The sequence below is a fragment of the Crocuta crocuta genome, unplaced genomic scaffold (assembly GCF_008692635.1).
Source record: "Crocuta crocuta isolate KB4526 unplaced genomic scaffold, BGI_CrCroc_1.0 scaffold464, whole genome shotgun sequence".
NCBI classification, from domain to species: Eukaryota; Metazoa; Chordata; class Mammalia; order Carnivora; family Hyaenidae; genus Crocuta; species Crocuta crocuta.
This window is the reverse complement of record NW_027528805.1, coordinates 586,430-610,152: the sequence shown is the minus strand read 5'-3', so window position 1 is coordinate 610,152 and position 23,723 is coordinate 586,430. Positions and strand designations below refer to the sequence as shown.

The window sequence follows — 23,723 nt, the reverse complement described above, 5'->3', positions numbered from 1 at the left end:
GCCACTCCTTGGATATGAGCTTCTGATACATATTCAGTCTGTAAATGGTCTTGTACCCTGGGAGCCTTGCACTTCCATTAGAGAGACTCCTTGATTATCAAATGTGTGTGTAGCTTTGTTGGTGGAACGGTATGAGCTACTTTGCTTCCTTATGGCACAAATCTCTGCTAGCATCAACTTTGTAGAAAAAATCAGGCAAAAAATTCAAAAGAACTTTAAATAGAAGAGTCGTGACAAGTTTGATTTGGACAATTCTCTCTAAGCATAATACTAGAGAAAGGAACAACATATTCTGGATTAATTGCTACCTCTGGGGGAGGGTGCCATCTTAAAACTCATGATCACAGAAAGGTCAGGGAACTTCACTCCAGTATCAACATTCCAAATATAACACTTCAAGATCTTCTGCTATAGAGGACATTCTTCTCTGCTACCAACAGTACACTAGAATAGGATTGAACTTGTTTCTTCCACAACATTAAAGACACTTTTCAGAACTTTGAGGGTCCTAGCATAAAGAGTGAGAAGTTGGAGGCATAGTAATATATAAATTGGAATTTGTGACAGTTTATGCTTACACAGATGGAGTTTTAACCATTACATTCTAGAAACAAGAGTATTTGATTAGTAGCGCCAAAATATGACATAGAATATACCCATTACATTAATATTGTGAGTATTCTTTAGTTTGTCTTTGTTTTGTGTGTGTGTGTGTGTGTGTGTGTGTGTGTATGTGTTTTGTTTTCATCTGAATGATATTTTACCAGGAACTTTTAGTGGTAAGGAGCAGAATTTATTAAAGGTCAAAAAAATTAAATAATCACAGCAACAATAATTTGTTAATGAATGTGCAGTATACATAGATATAAAATGTTTCAATACCAACAAGTAAAATGGGTGGGAGAGCGGTAAAAGTGTAGAGATTTTGTACACAAGTGAAGTTGTTATTATCAACTTAAAATAGACTATTGTCAGTATAAGACCTTTTATGTAAGCTCCATGTAAGCATACTCAAAAGAAATCTATCAAAATCGTACAAGAAAAAAAGAGAAAAGAATCAGTCGATCTATGTGATAATTATTCATCATCTATAATTTTTTCTAATGAAGAAATGAAGACCTTTTTTTCTTGGACATACTTATTTTTAGGAGAGCATTGAGTATATTTGTTATTCTCACAGGATTGAAATGGAATCATGAAGAGGATTTTCTTCTGAAATGTCAGTACCCACTAAGCTTTTCTGACACTCCTTGTATTTTTTTTAAATTTCCTTAAGCCAGAGTATTAGTCTATTCCCTTTGTGGGTATACTCTAGCCTAGGCTGCCTGCACCATGCATGAAGCGTAGAGATTAAATTGTACATGAAAATAAAACAAAATTTATTAATCCATTCATTTATACTTTTAATCTTTTCTTCTTTCACTCTTCCTCACTACCTTCCTCCACTGTTTCTCAGACTCAGAGTCAAAAATTTTTCCAGGGAAGATTGACTTCAGCCTGCTTTCTTTACCTCTACTTTCATTTACCAACAGAATTTTATAACTTTTCTCTTCCCCAAATCCAGATATCCTTTGTCCACTGCTGACCTTTTCCTGACTCTGCTTATTATGGGTTTATATCTTTTTCTATTTCTTTATATGATATTAATGAAATTTCTGGAGAGAAGAAAGGCAAGTTCTTGTGTCAGGTGGAATGTCTTTAAACAAAAGCTCCATAAAGATTTGTGAAATTTAATTTTGGTCTAACAAAACTAGCTATATCTATGATTCTAAAAATCTGTTTAAATTACATAAAGTAATGAAATAAAATATAAAATCATATATTTTACAAATGTGGCATTTTATTTAAATTTTATGTTTCATTTTACCCTTTGGGTGGTGGGTTTTTCAAAATAAATAAAAAGGTGATAGTGTTCCGAATAAACACAGAAAATGTCCCATTTTCTCATCCTTTCTTCACCTATTAAAATATTTCATGCTTTACACACCAGCAATGCTTAATTAATCCATGAGCAAGTCTGTCATTTCTCAAATGAAATTCTAGCCAAAAACGTTCCTTGAAAGGTTAAGGAAATGGAGGTGAGGTGGAGGAAAGGATTAAAAGAGGCAAAACTTTAATTTTCAACATCAAACAACAACTTTATTCTCCTCAAATATCTGTTCTAATAGATCACATTGGTAAAATAAGACAAAAAAGGGAAATATAGACAGGGGATTTTGAACACCAAAATGAAGTTTTTATAATTCTCAAGGACTTTAATTTTAAAGAAATTAAAACTAGAAAAGCCACTAGTGACATTATTTTGCAAATGTTTAACTTAGAATATTGACTCCTTAATCTGCAATGTTTCAAGAACTAAGTATTTAAATAACATTCTCATAAAGTAAATATTTCAAAACCAACTAACTCTCCAAAATTCTTTATTATCAGGAAATAAAATGGAAAATCCTCTGGAAATTCTTATACTCCCAATTTGGAAAATGCAGGCAGCATCAGAAGTAGGTTTCCCTGAGGCTGTTATTATATAGATAATGAGTGCCTTCCAGGACAAACATGTATTTTATAATAGCTTACAGTTTTAAGCTCACAGGAGTGAGACGTTTGAGGACTAAAGATTTATCTACTCTTGACTGAATGCATAAGGAATTCAGCTTTTAGTTTCCTTTCAATGTCTTTAACCTGCTCTTGTTTACTGAAAATCTGTCATTATGTTTGAGGCTTTTTTTTTTTTAACTGAGTGGCTCATACGCATGGTATGGCATATTATTCAGTGTTAGTGAATAATAAAGGCTCATTAAGGAAAGGATTAAATATAGAAAGACAAAGAACTGTTACTCTGAAACGCTATTCTGCCAAGGACCAGTTGCCCATTCCTAAACCTTCTTTTTCAATACCCATTCCTAACCATCTCTATTTTTTTCACAAAACTATTTTACTTGTAGTTACATAATATATCAACTCTCTTTCCATTTTCTTTCATATTTCCTTTTCAGGGAGTGGAAGGAAAGACTGCTAATATTCTAGTATCGTAGACTTTTAAAATTAACCTTCAGGTTTCCATCCTCTTTCTGACTCTAAACACACACACAAAAGCTAAACATTTGTTTTCAAGGAATGGGGGCAAAATCAAGGCTGTGAGCTGATAGTGGCCCTAGACTTGTGGATGTCTGAGTCCAGAAGAAGTTAGGAATTTTTGTCCTATAAGAAACAAAGCATAAATAATCTCTAAAAGGAGGCAGAAGTCAGGAGTCAGAAGTTATACAGTAATATACAGGAGCTATACAGAATTCCTGTTTTTAAATAGGAGCTATCAAAAGAGGCTAGACTAAACCAGCAGGTTTGAAACAGGAGAAATGAAGCCTTTTTGAATGAACAACTGAATGAAGCCATCACTAATTGCTATCTTATCTGTTATATTCCCATTATCAACTATCACAGAAGCCCAAAGTCCCAATCTAAGATAAAATTATGGCCCAGGTATTTTTGAAAACCAATAATTGGTAGGTGGTCAATCTACCCGATACCAAGATTTATTTAAAGGTGTAGCTTTGACATTGTTTAAATAATAAGTTCAGCTGAATGCCTATTGAATCCCTAGAAATAAATCATATATATCATATATACATAGACAGAGAGAGAGAGAGCACTATAAATTAGTTCACGATTGGTGAACTATTTGATAAATGGTTATAGAAAAAATAATATATATGTACAACATGAAGTAAGTTCCCTATTTCACACTGTGCATTAAAAAACATGTCCAATTAAAGACAATGCAGAAATTTAATTTAAAATATTTTAACATGGTGCAGTTGAATATGTTTATATTCTGAAGGCACTAAAAATTACATTAAAAGAAACAAAGCAGAAGCCAAAAAGTAAAAGATCCATTTGATTACATTAAATATGTGTTAAGTCCATACAGAAAAAGACACTAGTAACAAAGTTAAGAGGTGAATGAAATTCTGAGAAAGATATTCATGTGGTATAATAGCAACAAGGATTTGAATCAAAAGGTTATAAAAGTACTTATTTATTGGGGCGCCTGGGTGGCTCTGTCGGTTAAGCATCCGACTTCGCCTCACGTCATGATCTCATGGTTCATGAGCTCGAGCTCCACGTCAGGCTCTGTGCTGACAGCTAGCTCAGAGCCTGGAGCCTGTCTTTGGATTCTGTGTCTCCCTCTCTCTCTATCTCTCTTGAAAATAAATAAAAAATCATTATAAAGAATTTTTTAAAAAATTAAAAAAGCACTTATTTATAGAATATGGACTTTTAATTTATGTTATTATTTCATATGTATGACTTTAAGAACCTAAAATACAAATTCGTGTGCAAAAATAAATTATTGCCCATGCCATTTGCCAATAAATGGAACCCCTTGAATAAATTTCTGATTCTAGAAATGGACCCAAAATTATACAGATGAGTTTGGAAATTGTATGGTGCAAAAACATAAGGTGTTCAAAAATCCTACAATGAGTGTGATGTGTCAAAGGGACAAAGAAACCAAGTAAAAAGAAGTCACCAGAACTAAAATGGTAACATTCTGAGAAGATAAAATGGTATTGGATTATTACTGAGACTATAAAATAAGTACCCATGAGTCTATAATAATATAAAGGATATAATAAATAAATGAGGGAGAAGATACAAATCTCCCATATAGAAGAATTCTAAATAATTATTCTAGATACTTTGCACCCAACTGTGGACTGCATGGTGAAGAGTTTGAAAGGGGAACAGAAGAATAACTTCACAGTGAGGAACCTTGACAATTACTACCTATGCCAGATGGTCAAGGTTAATATGAATAGTAGTAAGTCATGTTGATAGTATGTAACCTTGATATTATGTGATTAAAGTGGCACTGTACCTCTGTTATAGTCTTCTTAATAAAATAATAAAAAGTAATCCCAGTCTAAGCATGAGAAAAAGCATCAGACGAATCTCAACTGAAGGTAATTATACAAAAAAGAAATCCTGACAACTACTTCTTAAAACTTTGATGGTCACCCAAAACCCGGAAAGTGTGAAAAATTTCCCAAAGGGAGTCTAAAATGACATGCCTTCAAAATGTATACTAGCAAGAATCAAAAAGGAACCAGAACTTGGAGACTTGGGAAATTCTCAGTCTATCTATATCCAAAAAATGGGAAAGCTTGCTCTGAAGGGAACACCAAAGGTATTTGCTGGACAACTTTAAGACATTGTGTCACACATGGATTCAATCAAACATCTCAGCAGAAATAAAGAATGGAGATGTGGTTATCCAGAAAAGTTCTGTGGAAGACCCACTTGTCAGAAGCTTGAACATCCCTGAATTGCATGGGGGATGGACAGGTTTTAAGAATTTTATAGCAAAAGAAATGTTGCCAGCCTGGCCTAAAAGAGACAGAGAAGTAATGAAACCAAGAAAGAATGACTCTGAAGGCAGAGGCACAGATGAAAAGGGCTGAGCTGAGGCCTCATCTTGGGCTGAGAGGGGAAGGCTGTCATCACAACAGGACCAGAGGAGAATCCACTTGCACCTGCCCAGAATGATCCCAGATCCTTCTGATTTGTGATTTGGGCTTTCCTGATAAATAGTAGAACATAAAAATGTTCCTTAAGATATAAGGAGGAGGTCTAGGGAGGAAAGGACCCTGATTTGAGTTTATATTTTATTCCTGGTAATAGCAAGATTATTTCTTCAAGAGCATTTAAACTATTATGCAACCAAATACAATATATTTTCTTTAAAAATAAAGATAACATAAATATGCACTATTTACATTATTTAGAGAATTACAAAATAAACACTGAAATATTACCAATTGCTATCAGAGTTTAATTTTCTTAGTTTCAGTTACGAGAATAAAATTATTTTATATTGTAAAGAGAAAAATATTTTTATTTATTTGAATATATCATATTTATATTATATGACGTATCACATTAAATTAATCAAGTGTGTGTGTGTGTGTATGTGTGTGTGAGAGATGTCCATTAGAGTATTAGCGTGGAAAATGCAATGACCTTATACAAAAAATCCGATTTCTGAATTTATTGCTGCCGCTTAATACTTGGACTTTGGACAAGCCACTTAACCTCTCCAAGGCTATTTCCTGCTCTACATACCTCACAAAGTAGGTGTAAGAATCAAATGAGATTATTTATGAAGGGTCTGCAATTCTCAGTATAAATGTCAGGAATGATCACTGCAAAAATAATTTTAACACAATTCCCAGATTCATATAGATCAGTAATATGTACTTTTTGTTAAATAGACATTTTAAACTTTTTAAACTGTCACCTATCTTACAAAACAGATTTATATTTGATCCTAATAAAGCATCACATTTCTATAGGATTCTGTAAAAATAACCAATAGATCATAAATGTTTATATTTAGGAGAAATGTTATGCCATCTATCTGTAACTAAGAGAATTTGAAAATTTGTTTCAAATTAATAAATGTCATGTTTCGTGAAAAGACTATAACTAATGAATTCTGAGATTTTGAAGCAAATTATTTGCTTCTGATGCTATCTTTGGAATTTATTAACATTTGGAGAATTTAATTCTTATTTTTATTGTTGTTTTTTGTTTTGAATTGGTTTGGTTTCATTATAAAGAAACTGATCTATCACTTACCTTTTTGGAAAAGAAATATACCAGTCTCTACTACACCAAATGAAAGCTCGAGCCTCAGTCCTGAAAGTAGTTAACATAAAATTTGGACTCAATTTTTCAAAACCCCTAACAAGTCCTGAGCAGTAACGGGAGGTGAGACAAGTTGGATTCCTCTTTGAGATCTAGGTGCACAGAGGACATATACTTACACTTTTATATCTCAGGAATTTATATTTTGTATGTGACTTTTTTCATAGTTTCCACATGAATTCTGGAAAAGAAAAGAGAAAGGGTGTATAGTTGTAAAAACTGAAAGCTCTAATTAATCTTTTGTATAGTATAACACCAAAAAGAGTTCTTTGGCATAGTAAAAGTTTCATAAATGTTGTCTGAATAAATTATGTAATTAAGGAAATTAAAACATTGGAAGGGAAGGTACCAAGTATATATCAAGCTCAAATTTATCTTAAATTCCATTTCTTAACTTCTTTTGGCAAGACACATTTTAATGTCAATGAGACAATACGATGGTGTGTAGTTTAATTTGATGTTTGTCTAGCTGCAACTAGGTGAGAAAAATAATGTTATTGTGGTATTTTTAATATTTCATCTCTGGCCAACCCTTATGTCTATGCCTGAATAAAAATGAGTGACAACATTTTAGAAACTATTGATAGTACAGTCGAGTACTAATGTGGATTACATGTCCTTAAGTAGTCTAGACTATTTGATCATATAGTTAAGATAGCAGACTGAGCTCTGAGATGTATTTGTAGAAAAGTTATTTTGGGAATATGTGACCATTGTTATCAGGGTAGCATTAAGTCATAGAGTGATTTCTTTTATCTATATGTATTATTCTATCTGTACTTTATTACTATTTCATATATATAGCATATATTTGCCGTATTAACATCAATGAATTTGCGTGGTTCTTATGTTTGATTCTATTGTCAAGTATTGGAGTTCATAAAATAAATAACAGATTGGAGTTATCCCCCTTAAAAAATTACATGTATTCTTTACAAATTTTCATAGACTTTATAACATGTTTATTCTAAGGCAACCAATTTACTGCCTAATTTGTTATCTTTTAATTATTATCACTGCCATGGTGGCTAGGTGCCACAGTCATCTTATGCACACCCACACTGCATTCCTAGCAGCCACTGATGTTAATTTAAGTAATGATGAGTAACTGCAAGCCCCAAAGTAACTCTCCCAGTTACCACCACACACCAGGAGAAGGTTTTCTGTGTGCTCTTCACATAGGCACAAATCAGTCTCAGGATCCCATTTTGATGGTCTGTAACAATAAGTGCATTGATCAGGTTCCTGGCTGACCTTGAAAGAGGAGGAGTCTGTCAGGCCTAAACATAGGCAAATACAGAGGCTTTACCTGGGAAGACTTCTGGGGAAAATTTGCTCACCTCATGTAGACTTTGTGCACAGCCAATGCACTTGTTCTAAAAGGGAGAAGTTGAGGGGCACCTTGATGGCTCAGTCAGTTGAGTGTCCGACTTCAGCTCAGGTCAGGATCTCACAGTTTGTGGGTTTAAGCCCTGTGTGCTGTGCTGGCAGCTCAGAGCCTGGAGCCTGCTTTGGGTTTTGTGTCTCCCTCTCTCTCTGCCCTCCCCCACTCACGTTCTCTCTCTCTTTCTCTCTCTCAATAAATGAATAAACATTAAAAAGTAACAATAAAATAAAAATAAAATAAAAGGGAGAAGTTGAGTCAGGACTCATGGCATTTCATGTGCCATGGCTGGCATATGTTTCCTCTGACTAGAAGTGTTCACCCCTTCATGTGTCAGTGGAATATTTTCCAATCTCAATTCAAGGGTCACATTNCAGTATTCAAGAGTCTCTCATGGTTTGCCACCATCCCTCTCCCCAAATATTTTTTCCCCTTCCACTCCCCCATGGTCCTCTGTTAAGTTTCTCCTATTCCACTTTTAAGTGAAAACATATGGTATTTGTCCTCTGCCTGACTTAATTTGCTCAGTACNCAATCTCAATTCAAGGGTCACATTTTTAAATTTTATTTATTTATTTATTTATTTATTTATTTATTTATTCTGTTATAGTTTATTGCCAAGTTGGTTTCCATATAACACTGAGTGCTCATCTCAACAAGTGACCTCTTCCATGCCCATCACACCCCTTCCCTTCTCCACCAACCCCATAAGCCCTCAGTTTCTTCTCAGTATTCAAGAGTCTCTCATGGTTTGCCACCATCCCTCTCCCCAAATATTTTTTCCCCTTCCACTCCCCCATGGTCCTCTGTTAAGTTTCTCCTATTCCACTTTTAAGTGAAAACATATGGTATTTGTCCTCTGCCTGACTTAATTTGCTCAGTACAACACCCTTGAGTTCCATCCATGTTGCTACAAATGGCCAGATTTCATTCTTTCTCATTGCCAGGTAGTATTCCATTGTATAGATAAACTATATCTTCTTATTCCATTTATCAGTTGATGGACATTTAGGCTCTTTCCATGATTTGGCTATTGTTGAAAGTGCTGCTCATAACATTGGGGTACATGCCTCTCTATGCATCAGCACTCCTGTATCCCTTGGGTAAATTCCTAGCAGTGCTATTGCTGGGTCATAGGGAAGTTCTACTGTTAATGTTTTGAGGAACCTCCACACTGTTTTCCAGAGGGGCTGCACCAGTTTACATTTCCACCAACAGTGTAGGAAGGTGTCCATTTCTTCACATCCTCACCAGCATCTAGAGTCTCCTGATTTGTTCATTTTAGCCACTCTGACCAGTGTGAGGTGGTATCTCAGTGTGGTTTTGATTTGTATTTCCCTGATGATGAGGGACACTGAGCATCATTTCATGTGTCTGTTGGCCGTCTGGATGTCCTCTTTGGAGAAGTGTCTGTTCATGTGTTCTGTCCATTTCTTCACTGGATTATTTGTTTTTAGGGTGTGGAGTTTGGGGAGTTCCTTATAGATTTTGGATACTAGCCCTTTATCTGATATGTCATTTGCAACTATCTTTTCCCACTCTGTCGGTTGTCTATTAGTTTTATTGATTGTTTCCTTTGCTGTGCAGAAGCTTTTTATCTTGATGAGGTCCCAATAGTTCATTTTTGCTCTTGATTCCCTTTTTATGGATGTGTCAAGTAAGAAATGGCTGTGGTTGAGGTCAAGGAGGTTGTTTCCTGCTTTCTCCTCTAAGGTTTTTATGGTTCCTGTCTCACATTCATGTCCTTTATCCATTTTGAGTTTATTTTTGTGTATGGTGTGAGAAAGTGATTTAGTTTCATTCTTTTGCACATTGCTGTCTAATTCTCCCAGCACCATCTGTTAAAGAGGCTGTCTTTTTTTCCATTGGGTACTCTTTCCTGCTCTGTCAAAGACTAATTGGCCATACATTTGTGGGTCCAATTCTGAGTTCTCTATTCTATTCCATTGGTCTATGTGTCTGTTTTTGTGCCAATACCATACTGTCTTGATGATTACAGCTTTCTAGTAGAGGCTACAGTCTGGGGTTGTGATGCCTCCCATTTGGGTTTTCTTCTTCAATATTACTTTGGCTATTCAGGGTCTTTTGTGGTTCCATACAAATTTTAGGCTAGTTTGTTCTAGCTTTGAGAAGAATGCTGATGCAATTTTGACTGGGATGGCATTTAATGTGCTGATTGCTTGGGGTAGTGATGGCATTTTAACAATATTTATTCTTCCAACCCATGAGCATGGAATGTTTTTCCATTTCTTTGTGTCTTCTTCAGTTTCCTACATAAGTTTTCTATAGTTTTCATCATACAGATCTCTTGTATCGTTGGTTAGGTTTATTCCTAGGAATTTTATAGTTTTTTGAGCAATTGTGAATGGGATCAGTTTCTTGATTTCTTTTTCTGTTGCTTCATTATTGGTGTAAAAATGCAACCGATTTCTATACATTGATTTTGTACCCTGCAACTTTGCTAAATTCATGGATCAGTTCTAGTAGGCTTCTGGTGGAGTCTGTTGGGTTTTCCGTGTAGACTCTTATGTCGTCTGTGAAAAGTGAAAGTTTGACTTCATCTTTGCCAGTTCTGACACCTTTTATTTCCTTTTGTTGTCTGATTGCTGATGCTAGAACTTCAAGCTGTATGTTAAACAACAGTGGTGAGATTGGACATCCCTTTCATGTTCCTGTTCTCAGGGGGAGAGATTCAATTTTTCCCTATTTAAGACATGAGCTGTGGGCTTCTCATAAATGGCTTTTATGATGTTTAAGTAAGTTCCTTCTATCTCGATTTCTCAAGAGTCTTTATTAAGAAAGGCTGTTGTATTTTGCCAAATGCTTTTTCTGCATCTATCGACAGGATCATAAGGTTTTTTTATCTTTCTTTTGTTAATGTGATGTATCACATTGATTGATTTGTGAGTTATGAACCAGCCCTGTAACCCAGGAATGAATCCACTTGATCATGGTGAATAATTCTTATATGCTGTTGAATTCGATTTGCAAGTATCGTGTTGAGTATTATTGCATCCGCATTCATCAGGATATTGGCCTGTAGTTCTCTTTTTTTGATGGGTTTCTGTCTGGTTTGAGAATCAAAGTGATGCTGGCTTTGTAGAATGAGTCCGGAAGTTTTTCTTCTATTTCTATTTCCTGGAATGGCTTGAGAAGAATGGGTGTTAACTCTGATTTAAAAATCTGTTAGAAATCCCCAGGGAAGCTATCTGGCCCAGGGCTCTTATTTGTTGGGAGATTTTTGATAACTGATTCAATTTCTTCACTAATTATGGGTCTGTTCAGATTTTCTATCTCTTCCCATTTGAATTTTGGTAGTGTGTGTGTGTGTGTTTAGGAATTTGTCCATTTCTTCCAAGTTGTCCATTTTGTTGGCATATAATTTTTCATAGTATTCCCTGATAATTGCTTGTATTTCTGAAGGATTGTTTGTAATATATCCATTTTCAATCATGATTTTGTCTATTTGGGTGCTCTCTCTTTTTGAGAAGCCTACTAGATAGAGGTTTATCAATTTTGTTTTTTGTTTTTTTTTTCTTTCAAAAAACCAACACTTGGTTTCATTGATCTGTTCAACTGGTTTTTTTTTGGGGGGGGGATTCTATATTGTTTATTTTTGCCTTGATCTTTATTATTTATCTTTTTCTGCTGGGGTTGGGGTGCTCTTGCTGCTCTGATTCCAGTTCCTTTAGGTGTGCTGTTAGATTCTGTATTTGTGCTTTTTCTAGTTTCTTGGAAGAGGCCTGGAGTGCAATGTACTTTCCTCTTAGGACTGCCTTTGCTGCATCCCAAAGAGTTTGGATTCTTGTATTTTCATTTTCATTTGTTTCCATATATGTTTAAATTTCTTCTCTAATTGCCTGATTGGCCCATTTATTCTTTAGTAGGGTGTTCTTTAACCTCCATATTTTTGGAGGATTTCCAGACTTTTTCCTGTGATTGATTTCAAGTTTCATAGCATTATGATCTGAAAGTGTGCATGGTATGATCTCAATTCTTTTATATTTATTGAGGGCTGCTTTATGGAAATCACATTCATCTAAAAGTCTATCCTAATCCATGTGCTATCCCCACCTTCCAAAGAAATAGTGACGCTTGCTTGTATTTATCAGAGTTTAAACATGACAACCACACCCAGTATAGACATTGGAAGCACGAAGAGAGTTCATACAACGAATGGGCTATCTATAAATGATTGAAAAAGCAAAAGCTAAGAGGATCACCAAAGGCATCAATTTGCTATTGGGCTCACATCTGGCTTTCAGTCAGGAAGTTGCTGTTTTTGGTCACTGTTGCCTCAGCAAGAGAGGAAGAGGGTTCATAGAGAATATACACAGGTCACAACAAATCATATGTGTACTGAAGCCCACATGCCTGTCACCAAATGTTGGTGGAATATGGGTAAAGCTTGTTCATTTTGCAGGTCAGTGGCACATGGCAAGCTGGCATCTAGCTAGAGGAAACCAGAGGAAGGTGCTGAAAGTCTCTATTTGAAATTGATGTCCTTTGAGGGAGCCTGGGTGGCTCAGCTGGTTAAGCATCTGACCCTTGATTTCAGCTAAGGTCATGATCTCATGGGTTCATGAGATCAGCCCCACAGCATAGAGTATGCTTGGAACTCTCTCTCTCTCCCCATCTCTCTCTGCCCTTCACCTGCTTATGCTCTCTCTCTGAAAATAAATAAATAAATTAAAAAAAAAGAAATTCAATTGTTTCCATATATTTTTTAATTTTATCTCTAATTGCCTGATTGGCCCATTCATTCTTTAGTANTGCGCGGCTCTTGCAGGGGCCCCAGCCGCCCGGGAGCTACAATGGCAGCAGGCACCCCACCTCTCTGAAGTCCTGCCTCCAGGAACCAGCACAAAGAAGCAGTTTGTGTGCTCAGCCCCCTCCAGGACCAGTTGGCGCGAGGGGACCTGGTGTGCAGGTATTTGGCAAGTACGGTCTTTCTATGCCCCGAGCGGAGGTTTTTCTGTTTCGGACTCTCTCCTTTTCCCCTCTCACTCCCCGTAGAGGGTAGAGGGGGATCGCCTCCCACCCTGGAGTCTCCGATCCCGGCCCGATTTTATCTTCCCCGGTTCGCACTCACGTTAGAAGGCTCTCTCAGTGGATTCTGCGTCTTTTTTCTCCCAATCTCTCAGGTTTTGTAAGGTTTCCAATGGCTTCAGATCTTTTCTGTGTGATGTATGGGCGCGAGTGCAAGTACGGAGCTCCTTACTTCTCCGCCATCTTGCCCCTCCCCTACAAACAAAATAATTATGTGCCCTTGAAAGGTACTTTTAATCTCTTCTCCTCAAAGAAAAGAAAAAAGAAAGAAATGCTGATTCTATTAGGTTTCCTTTCCTAGAGTATGATTCTGTGATGTTTGCAATATCTGCTATAGTCTACTGAGTAGTCTGGCCCACATTCTGTATTCAGAGGAATCACTGCCACATTTTGACACTGTGGCATCAAGATACTAATGGCAGCATCTTGAAATTCATCTATTTTGAAACTTCAACAAATATGCCAAAATTAAATTTAAAGTCAGGAGAAACTGATACCAGCAGCATTGATTTTTTTAACAGTAAAAATATATTTATAATTTGAACCTGGCTAAAGTTCTAAGGCTTGCTCTGGTAAAATGATAAACAATTTTTATTGGTTCCAACCATTTACATTAAAATGAAATAAAATACATTCCTGGCTTATAGTAAAGTTATATATTTTGTTTTATGATATGTGGTACTATAAATCCTTAACACCATGCAACACATCAACATTTTAATACAGACATTTTATTTTATACACTTTTAAATTTGCAAATACTACAATTGAAATATCTGGACCTGGTTAAATCTACTTTTCTATTCATTATGCTGCTTAATTTTACAATCAGATAAAAACTAAAATGTATTTTTTGTTTTCCTTATTGGCATAATAATTAAGTTATCTTTTTTTAAAAACTACAGTGCATACACTTTATACTATTTAATAACTCAGTTGACCTTGCAAATCTCTTCTCTCTAAAAGTGATATATTTTTACTTATGCTTTGTGAAAATGGATCTTCTTCATTAGTAAAATTAATCACAAAAGTGCATTAATGCAATAACAAACTTGACCTGATTTTTAGAAATATGGGATTCTTCCGAGTAAATGTCCCAAGAAATGTGAGTCAGTTGAACATGCTCACCTTCTTGGCAAGCATTTTAATAATACAATTTTCTCCTTTGCTCCATTCAAAGTTCTACTTCTCTTGCTATTAAATTATACTTTTGGCTCATTGAAGTGTTTATGAATCAGCATTACTTTAAGTCAATCTATCTCCACTAGCATTAGTTTTAAAATAGAGTTTCAGTGAGTAGAAAAATAATAGTTGAGTGTGAATCAAAAGTTACAAATATAAATTATTAATCCTATCTCTTTTACATTCTATGGCTTTTTCTCTTGAGTTTTTGATGGTTTCAAGAATGATAAAGTAGTTGTATTTCTAAGTGTACTAGTGTAGGCAAAATGCTAAATTTATTTAAGATTTCTAAATATGTAATGGTTAGGATAGTATCAGTGATCCTCAGTTTTTGTTAACCTGAAAACAGAACATATATTTCTTAAAGAAAAATAACCTTTAAATACATTTTTTGAGAGTAAAGCTTAAATAACAACTGGAGATTTATACATGTTATTAAAATAATTGCATATCTGTCCAAATTTTATGTTTTTAATACTCAGATCATTGATTTTCCCCAGAATTATATATAGAGAGAATTTTTTCAAATTAAACTTAGCTTTAGGACAGTAATAGCAGTTACAATTTTTACTAGTCCTATCATAGAATATTGATGAGCTATGGTCAAGTTTCAATTAAAATAATATATCTTCTTAAACTCCCCACCTGCTATTGGCTTTGCTTTCTCTCACTTTATTTTAATTAATTAGTTTGTTGTAATTTGGATTATAAATGACCAAAAAATGAAGTTACCATTTATTCTATCTACTTGCAACAGAATTTCTTTTACAATGTTTTGGGATTTATTATAATAAATGCTAACACAGTGAAACATTATTTTTATAATAATTACATTAGTTCATTTATTCCCAGGTTTATTTGTTGAAGCTCTGTTGTATGTACTATATTAGGATAGCACACTTGAAATTACATCAATGAACTGCCTGAATATAATATGCCACCTCATTTCAAGTCTTAGTGTCAGGAATGAGTTTAATAAAAACAACACTGACAGTGAAGGTTAAGAATAATGTTTCTGTCGTTAACTTTATTGTTTTTTTATTCTACTTACCTTAATCTTCTTTCATATTTTTTCGTTAATTTCTTTATGAAATTTTGCTTTGGTATCACAAAACTGTAAGTTTTCATTTGTTATAGCTTAATTAAATATACTGATATATTTTATCAATATCATTGTTTCTTACATACTACCTTTTTCCAGGGGGTTATTTTGTTCTTACTGAATATTCTTTATTAAAATTGTAATGAAGTCCTGTATAGACTAAACTATGCTATTAGTTTTATATCTACATGTGTATTTATTTTTCTCTTGCCTATGAATTATAGTTTTATTGGGGATAAATTTAATATTTTGCTGAAATATATTTTTGACCATGAGATATTCACTGTCAAGCTAATTGTTCTTACATGATACATAGTATATTGATTCCTTTGTTAGCTTTTAAGATATTTCTTTGTGGACTGTTGTTTGATTCTAAGTCTAGATGTAGAATCAGTTTTATTTTTCCCATTCAATGTTTGTTTGCCTTTTCGATCTGAGAATTTAGTACTTTTTCCCTAAGTACATGTTCAACTTAATTTGCGTTTCACATTTGGTCTTTAATCCATTTAGCATTGATATTGTTACATGCTGTGACATAACTAAGTTTAGACTTTTTCATTTCTTTTCTCCAAATTGACACCAACCATTTCCTATACTTTGCTGAAGACCTAATTCTCACTGTTCTCAATACCACGTCTGTCATAATTAAGTTTTTATAAGTGTATAAGTATTTCTGTGCTTTCTACTGTTTCATTTGTCAATCCATTTCTTGTCAATCCCACACTGCCAATTATTATAGCTGAAATTTTGATATTGTAGTTCTGTTAAGCTTGTATTCCCTCTTAAATCATCACTAGGATATTCTTATCCATTTGCTCTTTTTAAAATATAATAACAGTTTGTCATTTTTCAGAGCGACTGTCAGAATTTTTATTAGACAAACACTGCATTTGTTGATTAATTTTGAGACAATTAGCATCTTTTTTTGTGGTGAATTTTCCTGTGATCTTTAAAACATTTTGGTCAAATTTTATTGTCTACTTACTGTTCTAATTTACTCTTGCAAGATACCTCGATTTAGATCTATCTATTATGTTCTTTACAATTGTTATCTTCTCTTGTTTTTCTGCTCTGTCTCCATTGACCCTGTACTATGGGAGTATTTCTCAAGTTTTTCTTTCATATTACTGTAGTATCTTTAGCAATAACAATTCAGCATATTACTTCTTGAAGATCTATTCAGAACTTGGTGGTTGAAAAGAAAGAAATTATGCAGGTTTCCATGTTTCTGCTCATGCCACACTATATTCTTAGATCTGTGAATTATGGCAGATATGGTGCTTGCCAATCACCATTGTGTAACAGGTATTCTAACCCACAAAACTTTGCTTTACTGATATATAGATTTCTCCAACTTTTTGATTCCTCTTGAATCTTTTATTGTCTGGATTATGGTAAAATCTACAATTGTGTCTATGGATTGCTATTATGACTTTAATGCTTTGTTTTCTATTATAGCATCTCACTTTGCAGAGATGATGCCTTTTGAGATGCAGTGTGTTATTCTACCCTCCTGTGTATTTTTCTATTTTACTTAATTATTTAAAAATTTGGGTGGAAACAAACCATAACAGACTCCTAACTCCTACCAATAGAGAACAAACTGAGGCTATTGGAGGGAGATGGGGGAGATGGGCTAAATGGGTGATGGGTATTAAAGAAAGCACTTGTGTTGAGCACTGGGTGTGATATACAAGTGACGATTCACTAAAGTCTACTCCTGAATCAAACATTACACTATATGTTAACTAAAATTTAAATAAAAATTAGAAAAAATGTTTGATAGGAAAAAAGATTGATCTTTAAAAATATACTTATTGTGGGGTGCCTGTGTGGCCTGACTGTTGATTTCAGCTCAGGTCATTATCCCTGAAACATTGGATCAAGCCATTAGTTTGGCTCCATGCTGGGCATGGAGCCAGCTTAAGATTCTTTCTCTCTCTCCCTCTGCTCCTGTCCCCTCCCCCACTCTCTCTCTCTCTCTAAAAATAAAATAAAAAAGAAATAAAATATTTATTTCTCTTATTTATCAGGCACTACACAAGACTCTGGAGATAGGTGGATCATTAAAAATAGATCTTCCTCTTAAAGGGGCATAAACATTGTGAGAGAGAAAGAGAGTGAGATAGAGGTAGTTGCCTTGACAATATGAAATTAAAACTCGGATAAGCAGTCTGAACAAAACAGCATTTTAATAAGGTACTTATTTGAGAAGGAAAATGTCTTCTCTGAGAAAGTGATATTTAACCTGTGCAATGCTGTTTGCTTGTTTGTTTGTTTGTTTATTTATGAGACAAGCTCTGTGTCCAACATGGGGCTTGAACTCATCACCTTGAGATCACGAGTTGCATGCTCTTTCAAATAAGCCAGCTAGGCAGCCCCCCTAACCTGCACAATGCTTTTAAAGACAAATTGAAGGCGATGACTTTTCTGGTTAATAAAGCCCTGGAATTTATTAGTCAGAGGAAAGACTTTTTCACTCCAAAGTTCACCCTCATAACTATATGTTTGTAAAAATTCTTCCCAGTATCTGACAATAGTCTGTATGAAACTAAGTTTTTAAGGTTGTAAGTTTTCATCTTGTTCTGTGTTTCCATAGATATTTTAGCAGGACGTTTGGAAACGGTGCCCAAGGGCTCCTTGTTTATGCCATTTAAATCCAGAAATCCTGAATTTCTTATTAAGAAAAAGAAAAAATAGTATGAATGCATACCTAAACTGTGTTCTGAATGTGAATTTAGAACTTTGACATTTGACTATGTCTGAATCATGGATGCATTTACAATCATGTGCTAAAGAGAATCATGATCTTTACCCAATTTGTAACCTTTTTCATTGTTGTTTTAAAATACTACTACTGTTATTATCACTACCGCTACTGATTACAATAATTATGATATTATTGGTAATGAATCTGGCTAATATTTCTTATTTACTATGAAACAGGCACTATGTTTTTTACTTTGCTTACATAATTAATCCATTGTATACACTCTGCAATAGCAGGCACGAGACCTAAACCAATATCCATGTTTTGAATCTGTGGTCCTTAATATCTTTCATTGCTTTTTTTTAATAGTGAGTGAGCTCATTCATCTGTAAATCACACCTCATCTAATTAGTATCTATATCACTCGTATATATTCAGTGAATTCCCTGAGCAGGCAATGTGCATATCACATAGTCTGTTTCAAAGCTGCTCATCTAGAAATGCCTTTTTCTTAGTCTACAATATTTTAATTGTGGAAGTTTGGAGAAAGCAAGGGAGAAGAAGAATCATTGTTAGTGGTGGGATGGCCAGTACATAAGTACGCAATGAATACAGGGAAGGAGAAAGATGAGAAAAGAATAGACAATGATTTGTAATAAGAAGCTAGTTGATACTGTTGCATATATTTCTCATACCACTTAGAACAAGAGCTGGATTGTTGGACAAAGCCAATATTTTCTCAGACCATCATTATTTCCAGTCTGTACATAGTATGTAGGAGTATGTGTATATCTAGATGTGTATGGTGTGTGTGTGTGTGTGTGTGTGTGTGTGTGTGTGTTTGGCCCTTGAACTTGCCCCTTTAGGGAAGAAAATTATTTATTTTCACTTTGCTGGTCCTGTCATATTTTCCTAATGCAACCAGTGAAAGTCATCTAGACCCGGGAAATCTCAATCTCAAGCAACAAGAAGTTGCTATCTCCAGACAAGCTCCACCATATTATTTGCAACTGTTCCAACTTCCTGTTGAATAAAATGATTACTATGGAATAATGTATTGTATGTTCAGGTGAAGGCATCTGTCTGAATAGGGGACAAAATGTGGTGCTTATGATATAAAATAGAAAAAATACTCAATGAGAGCAGGTAATTTTGTATCTCTGTTGTTCATTAGTGTATTTTTTAGAAACTTGAACATTGCCTGGTCCCAAGTACGTTCTCAATAAATAGTAATTGGTTAAATATTTAAAAATATATAAATATTTAAACAACAAAATAAAGTGGTAAGAAAGAAATGAGATAAATTTGCCAATTCAGCCTGGGGCATGAAAACATTGAGTGAAAATTTAAAAGTCCAATGAAAACACCAAATGGACTGCATTCCCGAACACCACTGGGAAATCAGGCCAGGTGTGCAGAAACAGGTGGGAATGACTTCTTAAATTGTGCCCCTGTCCGACATGGAATTATTTTGGTGGTTAAAGCTATAAAACCTTGTGTATTGAGGAAAAGTGAGAGTTATAGACATTTAATGCACCAATTCAAGTTTTCACCTTTATTTTAATCAAATGCAGGAGGATATTAAAATTTCATCCTAAGTTTTGCCCATCAAAACATGCAAATTACCCTTTCAGGTCTTTAACTACACTGAGATATAAGACCTAACAGGTTATGAAATGAAACATAATTATGGGCCAAGGACATTTTTCTTTCAAAACCTTTATAATATAAAAGTTTAAAATGCTTTATGACTCTTCTTTATGAGTAGGAACTAAACTTTTAAAAGTAAGGTACTTTTTGCAAATTATTGTGAAATTTCCAACTTAGTAAAGGTAAAGATAGACCCTTTATATTCAAAAATCATTATTCATATAAACCACTTAATCTTTTCTGCATTATTTTATTTCTGTCAATCCCTTTTAATTTCAGAATGAGCTTGCTAATACTACCCTACATGGATGGATAAATACAGAGAGCTGGATGGATGATGGATGGAGACAGATAGATAGATATATCAGTAGGTAGCCATAGAAAGTTAATGTATGCTGTTTCTTAATAAGAAATAAAGACATTTGAGTTCATTATTGTTATGATTTTTCTATATTTATGTCCCTAAGTTCCTGATTTTTTTTAGTTGACCTAAGGCATCATGTACTGGTTTGGATAGGGTAAAAAGGGAGGTGAGAAGGGGTATAGATTTGAACATGCAGAAATATAGAACACGGGTAATATTCTGCTTCCTACACGTATAATAAGCTACTCCCACTCTTCTTTTTCTTAAAATTATATTGTGGTAAGAATAATTCACATGAGATCTATATTCTTAGTAAATATTTAAGTGTAAGATACAGTATTGTTGACTATAGGTCTGATGTTGTACTATCAGACTTATAGTCAATCTTTAGCTGTACATCTTGGTTAGCTGAAATCTTATGCTCTTTGAATGGCAACTCCCTTTTCCCCCTCCCCTCAGCTCTTGGGAACCATCATTCCACTCTTTGATTCTATGAATTTAACTATTTTAGATATCTCATATGAGTAGTAGAATCACACAGTATTTGTCTTTCTGTGGCTGACTCATTACAATTAGTGCAATGTTCTCAAGATTCACCCACATTGTGACATATTGCAGAGTGTCTTTATTTTTCAGGCTAAATAGTATCCGTGTGTGTGTGTGTATGTGTGTGTGTGTGTATGTGCATGCATTTGTGTGTGTGCGCACGCGTGTGTGTCTTTGTGTATCGTTATGACTCCCTGTGCTGTCCTGCCCCAAACTCCGCAAACCTTGAAACAGAGTGCAAGAACCTATCCAGAAAGCAAAATCATACTGAGAAAATCACTTCGGTTTAGCTTTCTTGTTCTACTTAAAATTTCAGGTGATGTGAATGCTGAGTTGAGAGTTTGTGAGCATTTCTGGAAGTCCAGTGGAAGGACTGGATGATTCCACAAAAAGGGCTGATTGTAGGCAAATTGGTCAGGAAGCTGGATAGTGAATAAAACACTTACTCTAATGTTTACAACAGTCAGCAGTCATGGTTAGATGAAAATAACCCAGTAAACACTCTTGGCACTTGACTATGATACAAAAAATATGGAAGCATAAATTGTACCATTTGTAGACTGCAGTTAACAATGCTGACAGAGTAAACAAGGCTCCCATAAACATGAGAAACTAGCTGCAGTGTCAGCTGTACCATCAGGGTGTCAGAGACAATTCTTCCTGGGAGAGAACTGAAAGAATGAGGAGGTTAAGTGAGAAATTGAGAACTTTCATTTAAATTAAAGCCTGGGATTTTATAAAAGGATTGGTTAATTATTAAATTGGGATAAATAAAAATAGAGTGACAAAAACATTTTTCCCCTAACAAAAGATAGATGTAATGTTGAAGGTCTTATAGGCTATAAGAAAAAAAAAAGACACCTCTGCAGAGTTTTAATATGAGTCAAATTGTATTATGTTACAGACATATTAAGAAAAAAATAATTGTAAAAAATCATATCATACTTTTGATAAAAGTAATCTATCTGATTAATCCAAATATGTGTGGTATTTGGTTGGATTAAATTATATCAGTTGTCAAATAAAGACAAAAAACAAAACAAAACAAAAATACAAATCCAAACCTATGTAAAGAGGGACTTTATTCAAAAAGACTATTGCAATAGAATTCTTGAACCATAAGATTGGTAAAGTCTCATAATCAAAAAGAAAATTTCTTTTCTTTTCTTTCTTTTTTAAAAAAGTTATTTATTTATTTTGAGAGACAAAGAGATAGCAAAAATTGGCAAGAGGAAGAGAGAGGGAGAGAAAAAGAATCCCAAGCAGGTTTCACACTGTCAGTGCAAAGCCCAATATGGGGCTCAAACTCATGAACTGCAAGATCATGACCTGAGACAAAACCAAGAGTTGGACACTTAACCAACTGAGCCACCCAGGCACCCCAAGACTTTATTTTCATAAGTAACGATAAACAGGGCAGGGGGAAGTTTGAGGGGATGGGGGGCAAGAGAATGTGGTTGAGCAGACTATAAAACTTCTAGAGTATTTGCCCTCTTCTCTATATTCTGAGGTGGTAAAAGTTGATATTCAGGGAAAATATAACTCAGAAAAAATCTTAGTAATAGTAGAGGGATAGCACAGGTATTTTCTGAACATAACAAACTGTTTCCCAAAAGGATTCAAAATAAGTATCCAATTATGGTTTACATTCTCCCAAGAGCACTAGCAATGTTACTTGTGGAAACACACATACATAGAAATAAGCAATTTTTTTCTCGTGTGTACATGCAGAGTTTTCTAGTCTTTCTAAGCACGTTCAACTTATAAAAGTTTTTTGGTAATCATGAGAAAAAAAAGAAATTAAAATGCACGCATTAGTTTTACCATTCAGTATCAAGATAGCTTGAAGTAAGAAAACATTAAATCAAAGCATGTTTTTCCCTCTAAACACCTTTAAGTTATTGAGAAGATTATGTAATTGATTCGAGGCCAGTTTCTTCTTCTATGTTACATCTGCCTCTCTTAGTCTTGAAGTATTGATATGAATATTCAAGATCACTAAGGCACTTTACAAACTGTCCTTACTATGATCATCATCTCAATGATGTTCTGCTTTTATAAATCTCCAAACTTCTGACCTTTTTTATACCTTATTATATATAAGAAATTATTTGATTAAATATGACTATTTGATTATAAGGTGTGAGTTTTTTTTTTTTTTTGCTATTTAAATGTCAATCTATGTTGTGAAATACATTGTCATTGATACGGCAACATTGGACAATCATAATTTCTTGGCATCAGGTCAACGCCTCTGTTGTGATCCCTCTCAATGAAAGAACACTGTCCAAGGGCAGTGGCATTACTGCCCTCATGACCTCATGAAGGGTTGTTGAAGACTTCTTCTAATAAATAAGGAAAGTGCCACTAAACAGTTGATGGGGGAAATAATATTCCTTTCCTGAGAAATTGAATTTCAAGTGGCAAAAAGGTAATCACCAAGTCTCTTCTATTCAAGAAAAGGCAGTGAGCTAAATGCTTGGAATAACACTCTGAACCTGACATGACTCAGGGTGTCTTTCTTGTCGAAAGCTCACACTGAAAGAAACAACAGAAGACAGCTTTCTAAGAAATGACCATAGTCAATCAAGCTCGATGCTAAGCTAAAAGACATTTCTGTAGAGGCAGACCTGTAGTCTATGGTGTAGCCTTATAAGACTATACTGTTTATTGAACATGGACAGATGCTCTCAGGTCCTCTCTATTGGGGAATTTAGTGAGAGATAGAGAAGTTAGGAACAGTGACAAAAGGAATGAGAGAGCCTTAAGTAGAATCTATTAGGCAATAAAATCAATGAGTAAATAGGAACCATAATTTAGAGTAGAAAGGAGGTAGCAAGATTAGAAAAAAAGGAGAGAAACTGGAAAGAGAAGCCATAGATACCTCTGAGGGAAAGAAGGATTGGAAGTCATTGTGACCTGAACAACTTTCTAATTCTCCTTAAGACAGCTCTTTTTCATGTCCACAGGCATGTGTCCTCACATAAATCTATTAATTTTGGCAATCTGATTGTCCATATCTTGAAACTTT

General features: G+C 34.6%; 1 long non-coding RNA gene across 2 annotated transcripts in view; it reads left to right on the top strand.

The window, feature by feature from the left end:
- LOC144224692 (uncharacterized) overlaps positions 1–23,723 on the top strand; it is a 140,551-nt gene that overhangs the window by 6,537 nt on the left and 110,291 nt on the right. The window contains exon 1 of one of the 2 annotated variants that reach the window (XR_013333113.1): positions 12,938–13,019. The exons of the other annotated variant lie outside the window; for it this stretch is intronic. This is a non-coding gene — a long non-coding RNA (uncharacterized LOC144224692). Of the gene's footprint in view, positions 1–12,937; positions 13,020–23,723 lie in introns of those variants that run through there. 2 annotated transcript variants of the gene reach the window in all.